Consider the following 15,413-nt stretch of genomic DNA (forward strand, 5'->3'; position numbering starts at 1 on the left):
CGAAACACACTGTCAGCAATAAAATTAACTTACTAGAATATTAATAATAATAAGTTATAAGTTGACAATGAGTGTTTTTTGTTTCCCCATCATTCTTGAGGGGAATTTTAAATCAGGCTGCTTAGGCAATAGTTTTCGCGAAGATCGTCATCCATTGAATATGGTATGCCCGCCGGTGTCGTGCCAATGTAGTTACCCCAGTCAAAAATTTTATCCCCTGGGTGGAGCATATGTCTTTATTATTCAATGAAAAAAAAGTTGCTTCAATCCCAAAAATGTGTATGAATGCAAAAATAAATTTGAAACACAAAAAAACTCAAACATATGCATGTGAAAGCTATTTTTCTTAGATTTTTTTTTTTTTGGGGGGGGGGGGGGTTTGATTGAAGCAACTTTTTTGATTGAAGTAATGTTGATTTGTGTTTGGGCCACATTTTGGCTAGGACATTTTTGTCTTTATTATTCAATCAAAAAATAAGTTGCTTCAAAAGATATATATTTTCAAAAAGAAAAATCACTTCAATAAAAAAAAAAGAAACATTTCAATCATAGTAAAAGTTTCTGAATGCGAAAAAATATTTTAGATTGAAAAATTTGCATTCGAACAGTTAATTTTTTATTGAAAAAGTTTTCTTTGATTGAAGTAGGGCTGCTGCTATCGAATATTTTAGTAATCGAGTAATCGACTGGAAATCCTATCGATTAATTGAGTAATCGGATAGAACATATATTTTTTTAGGTAAAGAGCAATTATAAATATACATGAGAAAACAAGACATTTCATCTAATATTGAACCATTTTCAGTCAATCTTTGTCTTTATTTTCGATGTACATTGTTGAAAACAGCCAACAATTGCCTCTCAGATGTGACTGGAATACAAAAATTCCCTGACCAATTCACTGCTTTCACTGGAAAAACTTTTAGATCTTATAAAAAAAAATATATATATATAATTATATATATATATCTTACCTAAAAATGCCATTACGCTTGATAACACACATCACTTAAAAGTTAGGTGTTTTTCCCACGTGTTTCAATTGAATTTCCATTTGTGTCAAGCCATTTTTAAGTTCTAGTTAAGTTTTAAGTTAGTCTAAACTGTAAGTTCTGATAGGATTTTGAGTTTTTTACAGTGTTCAAAATAAATGTATTGTAACATATCAGGTTATAATATGGCGGGGATATTTGCATGCGTTCCTGAATGCACCGCGTGACATGCAGGGGTGAGAGAGGTGCGGGAGAGCGAGATACCTGCTGTATTACAGATTAAACAAAGCCTGTATGTAAGACACGTTAGCCACGCGCAGAGCTAACTTTACGTGAGCGAGTAACGTTAATCTTCTTTATTAGCGCCGAGAAGTATACTGCTATAAGATGGCGGCTGTTTACTAACACCGCTGACTCTGTCATTTCGCATCTAGTTCAACATACATGTGATATCTATGAGACGCATCAGATGCTACCTGCTACCGTCGTAGCATCATGCGGGCTAGTTTTTAGCAACGTCGGCGTAGTATGTAGCGCTGTCGGCTGCAGAAAGGTTTTTTATATTTTTTTTATTGCTTCTTCCTCTACGCACGTGACATCAGCGCGTTGTCCCGCATTAAAAGTAGTCTGGGCAAAACGTGATGCTTAGAGCTGGCAAAATTAAACGATTCCTCGAGGTCAATAAAATGACTCGGATCAGTTTTTAAACTCGAGTTACTCGAGTTGCTCGAGTATTCGTTTCAGCTCTAGATTGAAGCAATCCTTTTTGTGTTTGGGCCATATTATGGGTAGGACATTTGTGTCTAAATCATTCAATCCCCCCAAAAAGTTCCTTCAATCAAAAAAAAATATTTTCAATCAAAGAAAAAAAATCATTTGAAAAATAAAATCGCCCTCCCCTAATTTTTTGTTGTTGTTGAAAATTATATGCAAAGCAAATGACCGTCCAAGTTGCTAGTCACATGATCTGTTCGAAAAATAATTTTGACCCATTATAAAAAAATTTTTTTTTGTTCATTTCATTCATTTTTGTTGCAGTTATATTGCTTTACAACTTTTATATATATAGGAAAGTCAATTACATGCAATGACACATTTTGGCCACCGGGGGGGGCCTTAAAATCCGCTTATGCTTGTTTGTTGTTACTGTACTTGCTAGCTTACCCATTTAGCGCACTGGTTGCTAATGAAAGCGATAGTCGTCCAATCCATTTTCACTGGAAGGGGCTGGCAGTGATCTTATTTATCCAAACGTCAACCTTGACTTAGCTATCAAACTAGCTGAGAGCTGCTTTGTACGGCCAAGGTTGCCAGGCTGTACCCTCCCGATCGCCATCATTCATGTATAATTAAAGGAATCCTGATCCAAGAAGACTTCAAAAAAGGTGGAATGGGTTTTCCAAAACACACGGTGGTCCGCTGGGTTTTGGAGCATTTAAGAGGGAAATGGTTTTAGAGCGCATGTAGCCAAGGTCATACCAAGCTACCTTGTTTTGACTAGAGAGAGCTATGGTAGGCAAAGTATGGCATATTGGGCACGTATGGCCAACCAAGAAAATATCTATCGTATTTAAATCTTGTTTGACTTGTTTAGAGTATTTTCTAAAACACAAAATGGCTTTTTATTACAAATCACAAATGAAAACATGACTAGTTTGGAATGCTATTTATAGACATACCACAATTTTGGGACTATAAGCCGCTACTTTTCCCCTCATTTTAAATCCTGGGGTTTATATTCCAGTGCGGCTTATTTGTTGATTTATTGGGTTAATAGGTAACACTTTATTTGACAGCTGCGTCATAAGACTGCCATAAGACTATCATGGGCATTATTGAATGCATATGACAGATGTCAATAAGTGTCATCCGGAAAATTATGTCACTCAATCAGTGTCATGTCGTAATTATGATGGATTTATGACAGTCTTATGGTCACACTTTCATATAAAGTGTTACCAAATAACATAACTAGCAATTAATGAAACAACCGGAACAGTAACTGAAGAAATAATTAGCACAGAACATGTATTTTGATTGTTATTAACATCTGGAGCGCTGCATTGCATGCTAGGAGGCATGTTGGATGACAACAGTGTTGACAGCAGGTGGCAGCAGAGGTTGACTGTCTCCCTCAAGGGAGCAGTGACGGCCAAATGAAGCTCTGCAGCCAATTGGTTCAAAGTTTCATGCTGGTTCATTTGGTCTTATGATGCCGCACTCAAATAAAGTGTTACGGGTTAATATCTTTTGGTGTGAATATTGCTTAATACAGTGAGGACGGCTGCGGCTTATGCAGTCCGTGACAAAAGTCTTGTCGCTTATCCATTTTGTAGAAAAAATTGCTAATAACCTGACTTTTAATTATTCAATTGGTTTCAGAAAAGGCTCATATGAAAGCTAAGACCCACACAAATGATGTTGAATGTACAAAAATATATTTGTTTCACTGAAAAAAGATTTATCATTTAAAAAAGACATAAATGTCAAATTTTCGCAAGACTAAAGTTTTGTCGCATACAGAAAGTAGTGTGAAAATTAAACCAAAAATGTACTTCAAATACAAAAATATGTTACATAAAATAAGCGAATTAAGTAGTGGTGTTGTGAAATCCAAATTGAATATTTTGTATGACTTCCATGGGCTTGAAGGACTGCATCCATGCGGTTCGGCAAGGATTCATACAAATGATTGATGAAGTCATCAGGAACATCAAAGACAGCAGTCTTGCATGCCTCCCAGAGTCCATCAACACGCTTGGGTTTCGTCTTCCATGCTTCCTCTTTCATCCGACCCCAGACATGCTCAATTATTTTCATGTCTGGTGACTGCGCTGGCCAGTCCTGGAGGATCTTGATCTTCTATGCCTTGAGGAACTTTGAGTTGAAGTTGAGTACTTGATTGAAGTACGCGATGGAGCACCAGCCTGCTGCAGAATTTGTCCCTTTTTATGGTTAGGAATGTAAGAGGCAGCTAAGATTTGTTGATATTTCAGACTATTTATGTTGCCTTCCACCCTGCAGATCGCTCAGGGTGCAGACAATTAAAAAACCGTGTGGCATTTGCCAAGGCCCACACCCTGTCAAAAGGATGGACGCTGGAAAAGTGGCAAAAGGTGGATTTTTCAGATGAATCTTCCATTGAACACAGTCCATTCCATTCCACAGTCACCGCAAATATTGCAGGAGACCTACTGGAGCCCGCATGGATCCGAGATTCACTCAGAAAAAAGTGAAGTTTGGTGGTGGCAAAATCATGATCTGGGGTTACATCCAGTATGGGGGTTTGCGACTTATAGTCCGAAAATTACGGTACAATCAAATATAGTACCTCTGCAGTGTTTTTTCAGCATTTGTTGTATATCAAAATAGTTGGCTAATAGGTTGATAACCGATGAGTTTTCAATTAGTAGATTAATCGTGGCAGGCCTAGCTTGACTGCCATTGACCAATATAAAGTCGACTTGTCTTTCTGTTTCCATTTTTACAAGAGGGAAAAAAATGTATTTACAACCCGAGAGCGTCTTCCATGCGGAAAAGCCGTCTGACTAAACGCCCAATTGAGAATCAATTGGTCTGACAAGTTGGACAGCCCGATGCCAAGTTGCACTTCAGTGGCCCATCATCTTATCAAGACTGCGTTGCTTTTTCCCTTTTCACTTGTCAAACGTACATGTTTTAAAGCGAGCACTTTCTTGTTAGGAGCCATAGATGGAAACCATTAGTGAGCGTCTGATGGATAAAATACAACACGTTTGTGATTCTGCAGCCACTTTGGCCCTCTCAGAAACACTCCATCAGGCGGCTGGAGCTCTGGAGAGAGTCAAAGAGAAGCAGAGGGAGTTGGACACGCGGCTCTCACGGGTGGCTTCCTTGTCTTTTTACTGACATGTCAAATATCCCCCCATATAAATGATTCCGCCTCCGACCACAAGAGAGAGCGACGGCTAATTGCTTTAAACGGCTTTTCCACTGAGGTAATTGACGAGAATACGCCGACAGACCGGCGTTTCCATGACATTTTCAGCGCGTTCGACAAGCTTTTTTATTTGGGGCTCTAATCCACTTTGGTGTGTGACGCGGAAAGATAAATTGCCATGAAGAATGATGGTCTCAGTGTGACGGCTTGGGTGTCACTCACAACGTCAAACGTGCTTGTGTGAGTACGGCGGATCAGTTTTAATCAGGTTTGACGTATTGCGAGTTTGCGGATGATTATGTATTAGGGCATTTGACGGCCATGTAGATGTGCAATTTATTTAAAGTGGGAGGGCTGACAATGATTATGATAAGTGTATTAGAAGGTCAATTCTTACATTCAAATGTTTTTTCCTTATGTGTTCGAATGTAGTGGTTATACTATGTATTTTTTAATGTCTTAAAACAAACTTCAAATTTTCTGTTAATTTTCAAATTTTTAAAATTATGATATATACCGTAATTTTCGCACTATAAGGCGCACCTGACTATAAGCCCGCACCAACCAAATTTGATACGAAAACGGTATTTGTTCATAAATAAGCCGCACTGGACTATAAACCACAGCTGTCTTCACTGTGTTATGGGATATTTCCCCCAAAAGATATTAACCGGTAACACTTTATTTGACAGTGCCATCATACGACTGTCATAAGACCAAATGAACCACCATGAAGCTTTGAACCAATTGGCTGCAAAGCTTCATTGCTTCAAGAAGCTTCATTTGGCCAATACTGCCCCCTTGGAGGAGACAGTCAACCTCTTCTGCCACCTGCTGTCAACACCACTGTTGTCCAACATGCCTCAGAGCATGCAATGCAGCGCTACAAATGTAAAAAACAATCAAAATTCATGTTCTTTGCTAATTATTTATTCAGTTACTGCTCCAGTTGTTTTATTAACCGCTAGTTATGGTATTTGGTAACACTTAATTTGACAGTGGCACCATAAGACTGTCATTAGACAATCATAATTATGAAGTGACACTGTCATTAGCATTAATGAATGCTTATACCAGATGTCGTTTAGTGTTATTTGGGAAATTATTTCACTTTTGAATGGATGTAAAAGATCTGAGCTGGACATAAATGGAGTTAGTAACATAATTTGCCAGATGACACTTAATGACATCTGTCATAAGGATTCAGTAATGTCCATAATAGTGTCTTATGACGCCACTGTCAAAGTGTTACCAAAAGCCATGACAAGCAATTAATGAAACAACTGGAACAGTGACTGAATAAATAAATAGCACAGAACATGAACTTTGATTGTTATTTACATCTGTATCACTGCAATGCATGCTCGGAGGCACGTCTTGCCTATTAACCCAAATAAATCAACAAATAAGCCGCACTGGACGATAAGTCGCAGGATTAAAAATTAAGGAAGAAAGTAGCGGTTTATAGTCCAAAAATTACGGTAGTTTTTTTTAATACATGTATTAATTTTTTTTAATACATGTAATATTTTTTTTCAAATTTTCGATATTTATTTTTTTTATGCACTTGAAAAATATGTATTATTCATTTAAACAATTTTGTATTCATATATTCATTCATTAATATATACTATTATTAACATACGTATATTTCTAAATAAAATTTTAACCTCTATTTTTTAATTGTTCAAAACTATGTAATTAGCAGGGTTTTTTTTTTTAACATGTAATAATTTTTAGGTAAAAAGTAATTTAAATCTGTTAGTCATTTGTCATCAAATGTAATATTTTTACATTTATGTATTTTATCAATCTTTTGAAAAAATGTATTTCCCCGCTCCAAAAGGTCTCTCATGAGTTATGACTGCCTTTGACAGCGACATATATTTTTCAATATTCTTAATATATATTTTTTTTTTTAAAAATCTATTTTTAAAGATATTTTAAAACTAGTTTTAGTGTTCAACAATTTTAAATTTGCAGGCTTTCTTTAGTTATTATTTAATTTAAAATCAAATTTCTATGTGTAACGTGTCTCATCAAATGTAAAATTTGTATATTTATGTACTTATTCCCTAAACAAATTCATGTATAACCTCTCAAAATGTTAGCCTAACTAATTAGCTCCTATAGACGGCAATAGATGTCGAATCTATTTGAAATGGGAGGGTTAGCTGCGAATGTCTATAGCCGTCAATGGCAGTCAATGGTTTAATAACACACGATGATTTACATCAAAATACCTAAAAAAATTATACTATTTTGCAATATATTCACAAATTCACCTCCATGTAGCTCATCCCTTATCTCGCTAATAGCTAAATTTCCCCCTTAAGTCACTAGTAAGTCTTATCATAATCACAGTATTCAAGTAAATGTCAAGCACGAAAGGGTGATTTAGGGTTATAATAACACTGACAGGATAACATTCCTACCCCTCTGGGCCATTACCGACAAATGAATTCACCCTTGTTGTAGTCTACAAAGCTAACGCCAGTTCAATATTTAGCTATCTAACCGCGCGGGACGTTTTCTGGCAGCTTGCATGCGTGCGTATTACAATGTAAAATCGTGACCCTGCACACTGTCAACAGCCGAAATGTGACGTGCGCCGACGTGACACCGCTAGCAAAAAGTCGATTCGTCCAGTTGCACCTGTGCCAGTTCAGCATTCCCCTGTGGGCGTTCATGTGCGAGGGATCGTATGCCATGCGTGTGTGTGTCGGAGTAAGAATTAGTCAGAGTTAAAAAGAGACAGACACGTAAACCTGTAATTTGTATACGCTTTTCCATAGCTCGGGGCTAAATGTGCGGCTTTCCAAAGTATGTCGTAACCTCATTTGTATTTTGATTGACTTTATCGCCTCCCGGCAGATAAAAGGCAGATTTCTAACCAAAATGGAAGATGCGTGTGTCCAAATGGCGGCGAGGGGGACGGATATGCCCCGCCACATAATTGGAAGAAGCGTGTCAAAACGGCGGCGAGCGGCCCACCACAAAATTTTGTGTGGCCGTGAAAGTAAGTCATGTGTATCAACTTCTTGTTAAAATGTATACGAAATTTCTGTAGTCGTTAATCCAGAAATCAGACAATAATTAATGTTTTTTTTTTCTTAACAGAATAATTTTAAAAAATTGTTAAAAACAAAAATGAATATTTTCTTTTGTATATGTAATGTAATGTAAATAAATAATTCATCCACCTTCAGAGCTGCTTATCCTCACGAGGGTCTTGGGGGTGCTGGAGCGTAGTCCAGCTACGAATGGGCAGGAGGCATGGTAAACCCTGACACCCTGAACCCGTTGCCAGCCAGTTGGATGGCATGTAAATAAATAATGCAAATTTAAAAAATACATGAATAATAGACTTTAAAAAATGTTTTTTTTTTTTTTTAAATATATATTTTTTAAATTTCAGTAGTACTCAGAAATCACAAAATATTTTTTGCTTTTTCTTAATAAAATTAATATAAACAAAGTTTTAAAAAAATATTCTAATAAGTTAGACAAAAACTATATATATATGTTTAAACAAAATTGTAAAAAAATACAATTAAAATAATAATAATAAATAGAAACTGCAGTTTCCGGAAACTTCCCATTTCTGTTGATATGTCACTTCCTGTTAAATTTAGGGACATTTGGGGGACACGTCCTGTTGATATCAGGTCACAAAATGTCAATGGGCTGTAATGATCAATGGTCACAAATCACAAGAATCTGTTTTCCTGCCATTTAAAATGAATGGGAAATTTGGGCGTACATGGCTGTCAGTGGCATCCCATTAGAAATGAATGGGACAGTTTTTGGCAAATTCTGTGGGAACCATACATTTTTGCCAAATTCCGTATGAAACTTTTATGCCCCTTACCATCCTGGAATTTTTTATGTGTAAGTTATGCGATTGGTCAAAAGTTGTAGGGCAGGTAGCGTTTAGACACCCCCCGCCCCCCCATGAAAAAACCCCGCTTTTACGAGCGAACTGAAAAATTTGGGGGGCTGTTTGGAAAATTCCCTGCGTCGTGTGAAATTTCAAGTCATTTTGATATTCGAACGGTAACGGTCTGTCAAACGGTTTGGGCTGTGCGGCGCACCAAAAAAAACGCCATTCAAAAAAGGGAATTTTACTATATGGGTCTTTGCCTTGCAAAACCCCATCTAATAAAAACTAAATATTCAATTCAAATGATTAATTCGATAGCTGTCAGCCACCCAGTCAAATTGCATTGGACATCCATCGCCGTCAATTGCAGTGAAGCATGATGACGCAATGCTACTCATCCCAGTTGAAATGGATTTGATGCTGAACAACCCTGGTAATCTATCACCATCAATGGCAGCCAACAAGTTTATAGCGTATTTTTCAGTATCACGAACATTTTGTCAATTCATTGTTTCTTAAATCTGTGACTTTCTGAGGTTCTACTAGAGGTTAGATCGGGCCTAAAAAATCCGGCCTGACCCGGCCCACGGGTATTTAAGCCCGACCCCGCCTGAGCCCGATCAATTAACTTGATTTGCAGGCCCAAGCCCAAAAAAACCCAAATGTTTTATTATTATTATTTTATCATTTATTTATGTTTTATTTGTAGGCGCGAGCCCGTAAAAAAAAACAAAATGTTATGTTTTATTTGTGAGGACTCAGGAGAAGGAGGAAATGCGAGGATGCGATGCGTGGTTGCGTTTTGTGTGATCACATTTGTGCCGATGCCTGTGCATAATGATAACAAATTAAAGCCTGTCTTTTGTAACGAATTCTCCCATTTAAACAGGACTGTTAGATGGATATTCAATAAACATTTATATCTTTTATATTTGTGTGTCTGTTCCATCAGGCGGATAATGGTTTTGACATTAATTTTAATCTCTTCGAGTTGGCAGAAAAAAACTCAAGTTTTCTCAATGTTTATATAATATAGTCTACATATTTTTATGATTATTATAAATGCATTTACACAATGAAATAACGCTGGAAAAGTTTGTTATATTTCTCTTATGAGAGCAGAGCATTCGTTTACATTCAGCGAAGCCGACACAGGTTTCTGTATAGCATCTTCAGCAATCAATTTGAAGCCCTTCCATATCCCACTTCTACCGCGGTGCATGTTTTGCTTTTCATTTCCCCCGTCTTTAGTTTGTTTTTCACTCCTTGCTGCTTCATATCGAAAAGGAAATACCAGGATGCGGACTCGCGGAGGGCGCCAGTGCGGGAGGGGAGGATTAAAAAGAGGGTGGAGCCACGCCATTCACATGCGCAGGCATGCACAGCACGTTGTTTTATCCAAATTATTTATTTTATGACAAGTATTCCTTAGTTTAACATCCATACATTGTTTTAGTAGAAACATATGAATATATATTTATTTAAAAAAAAGGTAGCGAGAGAGAAGTCGACCCGACCCGAACGTAAACATTCTATTGACCCGAATATAAGACGGTGTTTTTTGCATTGAAATAAGTGGGGGTTGTCTTATATTCGCGGTCTAGACGTTATACCCATTCACGACGCTAGATGGCGCCAGATATCATTAAAGCGATGTTCTGTAGATTGGTTTATTTACATTTCAAAAACCAGAAGCCATTCTTTTTGGAATGTGATTGCACTTTAGTTTACATATTTAAATGTTCAGATATTAAGATTTGAATGAGGCCAAATAACATGCTTTTTCTCTCAAATCTATTGTTACAATCATTTGTTTCAGATGTACTGTAATTATTTTGTGTATAAAAATTAATTTGGTGTTCAAAAAGTCTTTGTTCAAACTTGAGTCTTGAAAAAGAGGGGGTCGTCTTATAATCAGGGCCGTCTTATATTCGGGCCAATACGGTAATTGACATTTTGGGCCCGACTTAGCCCAGAATTCGGGTCGAGTCGGGTTCGGGGGTCAAGATCTATGCTCTAGGATCTACTGATTTGAAATTTAAAAACTGCCCTAAAGTGCTGAATTAACCCACCCCATCAGAATGTCCCATTAAGTGATTTGTCAAGGATTTTTAAGTACATGACAGCCCTCAAAATAGAGATCTGGAATATTAACCCAGTAAGAAAATGAATCCATTAATGAAGTGAACTTTTTTTGTAGGAAGCTCACCTGAAAGAATGCAGCGGATCATCACGACAAACTCAACTGAACTCGCCCAGAAAGAACTCAGGTAAGGCGAGTCACGTGAAGGTTTAACGAAGCAAAACCTGAATAGGTCCAGCGGCTCCAGGGGCGAATCAAAGAAAAGAAGCAGGAGAGCTGAAACACACGCTAGCTTCTATTAGTGGAAGTGCCGGAGCGGGTCAGGGAGGTGGAATTCATTCATTTGCACCCCTCCCTCACCCCTTTCTCCCTTCACTCGGACCCTCCCACCCCATTATCTCCTTTCTTAGATGAAAGCCCAGCACTTCTCCCTCCAAGAAAAGGGGAAAAAAAAGTAAGAATTCCGACAGGCCCGCTTAATTGTACGCGATACAGACAGGGCCCTTTCTCTTTCCCGTCTAAAACAGATTGCTTCTCCCCAGGGAGGGGATTATTAGACAAGAGACCACAAAGCGAGGACAGTGCGACCCTCTTGGGGGGCCGTGACGGAGGGGGGTAAATCTAGTACATAGCGTACGCAGACACGTTTTCCGATGTTTCCTTTATTCGCGGCCGTGTCGCGGGAAGATTACGTCGACGCTCGTGCCTCGGATTGAGCCGCCGTTTCGCTCGTTAGCCTCTTTCATTTCCTTTTGCGTCGGTCTGTGAAAGATGAGGGCAGGTTTCAAGGGCCAACTTGCAATCATTCCACTTTCATTTGTTAAACAGGATCAGAATCAGGTAAAAAAAAAAGATTGTGTTTTTAAAATGTATTTGGCGGAAAACACAGACAAGACTCTTTCTGCTCTTGCACCCCTCTCTAAAATAAACTGCTGTTTGATAGAACAATATATTTATATGCTGCCATAGCAGATTCATGGCGCAATAAGCCCTCAAACTATTTTTAATTTGTCCGTTTTACCCTGAAAACCCCCGTTTACAGACGTCGCGCAACCGCTTTTGTTTCAACCTAGCCATAAGAAGGCAAGTAATCGTATTTATTATTCGAAATGTCTGTCATTTTCAGCTTAAAATCATTAACTGATGTCTAATATTTAGTTAAAAAAAACAACTTTCAAAAATTATTCACTTCCATATTTTAAACTTTTTAAAAAATTACGTCACAATGAAAAAATTGGCGTCTGTAAAAAAGTCGCGGATATCTACCTCATAACTATCGCTTAATTGTATTTTTTTTTTGATACTGTCGCATTTTCCCTAATATGTTAGATGATAATAATCGATCCAAACAAGGAAAAATTGGAAAAAAAAACATTTAAAAGGGTAAATATATGAAAATGATCATCGCGACCTCTCTTGATGTCTGCGATTTCTGCATCGCGACTCTTGTTATATTACCATGTTTCACCCGTAAAATTCCCAAAAAATCCATCTGTGGCCATTCACAGCTGCGTCTTGACACTCGGTGATACATGCTCCATGGAGTTTTTGGATCTAAACAAGGTAAGTACGCGATAATATCGCGTTAAAATCATGGCGTCTTTAATTCTGCTGTCGTGTGCTCTCACACCCAGTTAGGGTTTTGCTGTTTAAATTTATTTTTTTTTAATGCCCTCCTGTGTCAAAATTTTCTTCCCCCAGAAAAATGAGATTTTATGCTTTCCAATGATGTATCACACATGTATATCGTATTTTGAAATTTGGCCAAATTGGGAGTCTCAGAGCGGAACTTCAAGTCACCTGAGTGTTATCCGCCATTTATTTTTATGTATTAACTTATTGGCTGCCATTGACAGTGAATAACGTGAACCCATTTTGACTGGGAGCATTCGATCGCTGCCAGCCCCCAGGTCAAATTGGATTGGACGTTGATCACTGTCAATGGCAGTGAAGCATGATCCTTCAATGCAAGGCTTTGCAGTTAAAATGAATTTATGTCGAGAACTGTCAATGGCTATGAATGAGTTAAAGGGAACCTCGGACTTAAAGACTTGTAGAAACACATAAAATATTGCTATTGATTTAAAAATCTATAATATTTAGTACATGTTTTGACCTATGGAGGGCGCCATGTATTATTGATGCTCGGTGTGATGACGTAGATTGTCACTACTGGGTTACTCCAATTCCTTCTACGCGGTGAGACGTCCAACACATGCGCACATCGGTCTAAAGCGGCGAGTACTTACTATTTGTGTTTTTATTGAGTCTTTTATTACCTTTTCATTGCCTCAAAATACTTTTCTCATGTGTTTCCCTCTCATACTTTTAAGTGTTGTGTTGTCTTGTGGTAACTTTATAGCAGATTGTTGATCTGTTGAACACATTAGTCACGTAGCATATAGGGCTGTCAAAATTATCGCGTTAACAGGCAGTAATTAATTTTTTAAATTAATTACGTTAAAATATTTGACGCATTTAACGCACATGCCCTACTCAAACAGATTAAAATGACAGCACAGTGTCATGTCCACTTGTTACTTGTGTTTTTCGTTGTTTTGTTGCCCTCTGCTGGCGCTTGGGTGCGACTGATTTTATGGGTTTCAGCACCATGAGCATTGTGCAATTATTGACATCAACAATGGCGAGCTACTAGTTTATTTTTTGATTGAAAATTTTACAAATTTTATTAAAACGAAAACATTAAGAGGGGCTTTAGTATAACATTTCTATAACTTGTACTAGAATTTATCTTTTAAGAACAACAAGTCTTTCTATCCATGGATCGCTTTAGCAGAATGTTAATCATGTTAATGCCATCTTGTTGATTTATTGTCTTAATAAACAAATGCAGTACTTATGGACAGTATGTTGAATGTATATATCCGTCTTGTGTCTTTCCATTCCAACAATAATTTACAGAAAAATATGGAATATTTAATAGATATTTTTGAATTGCGATTAATTACGAATAATTAATTTTTAAGCTGTGATTAACTCGATTAAAATTTTTAATTGTTTGACAGCCCTAATTACTACGTTTTAAGTATTTTTAATGCATCTTTAGTATGTTCTGTCTGTATGCATCTAAACAAAACAAGCTGAAAATGCACGGTAGTACTTTGGGTGTCAAATTCTCCTTTCGCCAGTGTAGCACATTTTGGCAGAACACCATTTTTTTCCCCCTACTATCGTCTTGTCTCATCCCGTCTTTCCTGTTCATTTTGCTTTTGCTGCTCGTTTTGTGAAATATCAACAGTGCTGTCACGCTCATTAATGTTCCTCTGGGGTTCAAATTAAAAAGGTTGAACAGATGACATATTTATATCGTTAGAGTCATACTGTGGAAGCCTGGCAGCGTAACCATGTGACGTCGTCGCCCTGCGACGTCAAACACGATGGCGACCTACTAGTTAAACTAATTTTACAAATTGTATAAAAAAATGGAAAAAAATCAAAAGGCATTTTAATATCAAATTATTTTGACTCCTTATCTTTTAAGTACTACAAGCCTTTTTATCTGTGGATCCCTTTGAGAGCTACAAGCACCGGAGTAATCCAGATATAAATATATATATTTATATTTCCAGTACTGAAACAAAATTTGCACAAGAAAAAGAAAATATTTTGTGAGCCAAGAAAAAATCAAGAAACTCACAAGAGATTTATCACATTGGATTATTTTTTATATATGTTTATTTATCTAAAACCATAAACTGAAATTGTATTGTTTTCTACATTTATTTCAACATGCTAGGTTTTGACTCCTAAGCTAATGTTAGCAAGTGTTTAATAGTGCCATCTAGTCTCGAAGCTGAGTAATGTAACAGAATATAGGCTGGACTCAAGCTTCTTGTGCGGGCCATTTCATAAATTGTGGGTCAAAAACTGGGCCTCAGTTGGTGCGTGGGTCGTAGTTTGGATACCCCTTGCATTGAATAAGGGTTTGAATTTGATGTGTCATTCACTCACATATGTTGGTTTGACCTTCTTTCGTTTTAATAAATATATCGGTTTCTGTTTAAAATGCGGAGAAATTGGAACCCTCCAAGCAGAACAATGAATTTGACGCTAATATTTTTGTTTTTCATGACACCACAAGCTTTAAAACAACAGAAACATGACTTAGAAAGGGCTTTCGATGCCAAAATGAAAATGGAGTTACAGATGTACAAGGCGCTAACTCGCCACATTGGCATCTTTTCACACAACATTGGACTCTTTTTGAGAAAAGGTTCAAAATCCTTCAAACTTGATAGCTATCGTCCGCATACAGTAGATTAAATATGACACAATATTTTTTTTTTTTGCTCTATTATCTTGATTTTAAAATCGCCTAACCCTAAAACATACTCTGTTCATGTTGCCTAATGTACCCAACTTTCAACATATTAGCATTTCTCTCCTTCATAATCGATGCGAAAAGCTTTTTTTACAACTTAAAAACTGCACTGATCTCAGATTTGCAGCAATACACTATCTTTCACCATCTTTCAGGCTTAACCCCCTTCTGCATATGACCTCCTGGAAAAGTTA

At 37.2% G+C, this 15,413-nt stretch overlaps 1 protein-coding gene and 1 long non-coding RNA gene across 5 annotated transcripts in view; one reads left to right on the forward strand and one right to left on the reverse strand.

The window, feature by feature from the left end:
• Window positions 1–15,413, reverse strand: part of sulf1 (sulfatase 1) — a 70,956-nt gene that overhangs the window by 52,240 nt on the left and 3,303 nt on the right. The gene's annotated exons all lie outside the window — the stretch shown is intronic.
• LOC130908426 (uncharacterized) overlaps window positions 1–15,413 on the forward strand; it is an 85,090-nt gene that overhangs the window by 50,173 nt on the left and 19,504 nt on the right. For both annotated transcript variants that reach the window (XR_009061598.1, XR_009061599.1), the window contains exon 4: window positions 10,995–11,064. This is a non-coding gene — a long non-coding RNA (uncharacterized LOC130908426). The remainder of the gene's footprint in view (window positions 1–10,994; window positions 11,065–15,413) is intronic.

This window comes from Corythoichthys intestinalis, chromosome 20 (genome assembly GCF_030265065.1).
Source record: "Corythoichthys intestinalis isolate RoL2023-P3 chromosome 20, ASM3026506v1, whole genome shotgun sequence".
Lineage (NCBI taxonomy): Eukaryota > Metazoa > Chordata > Actinopteri > Syngnathiformes > Syngnathidae > Corythoichthys > Corythoichthys intestinalis.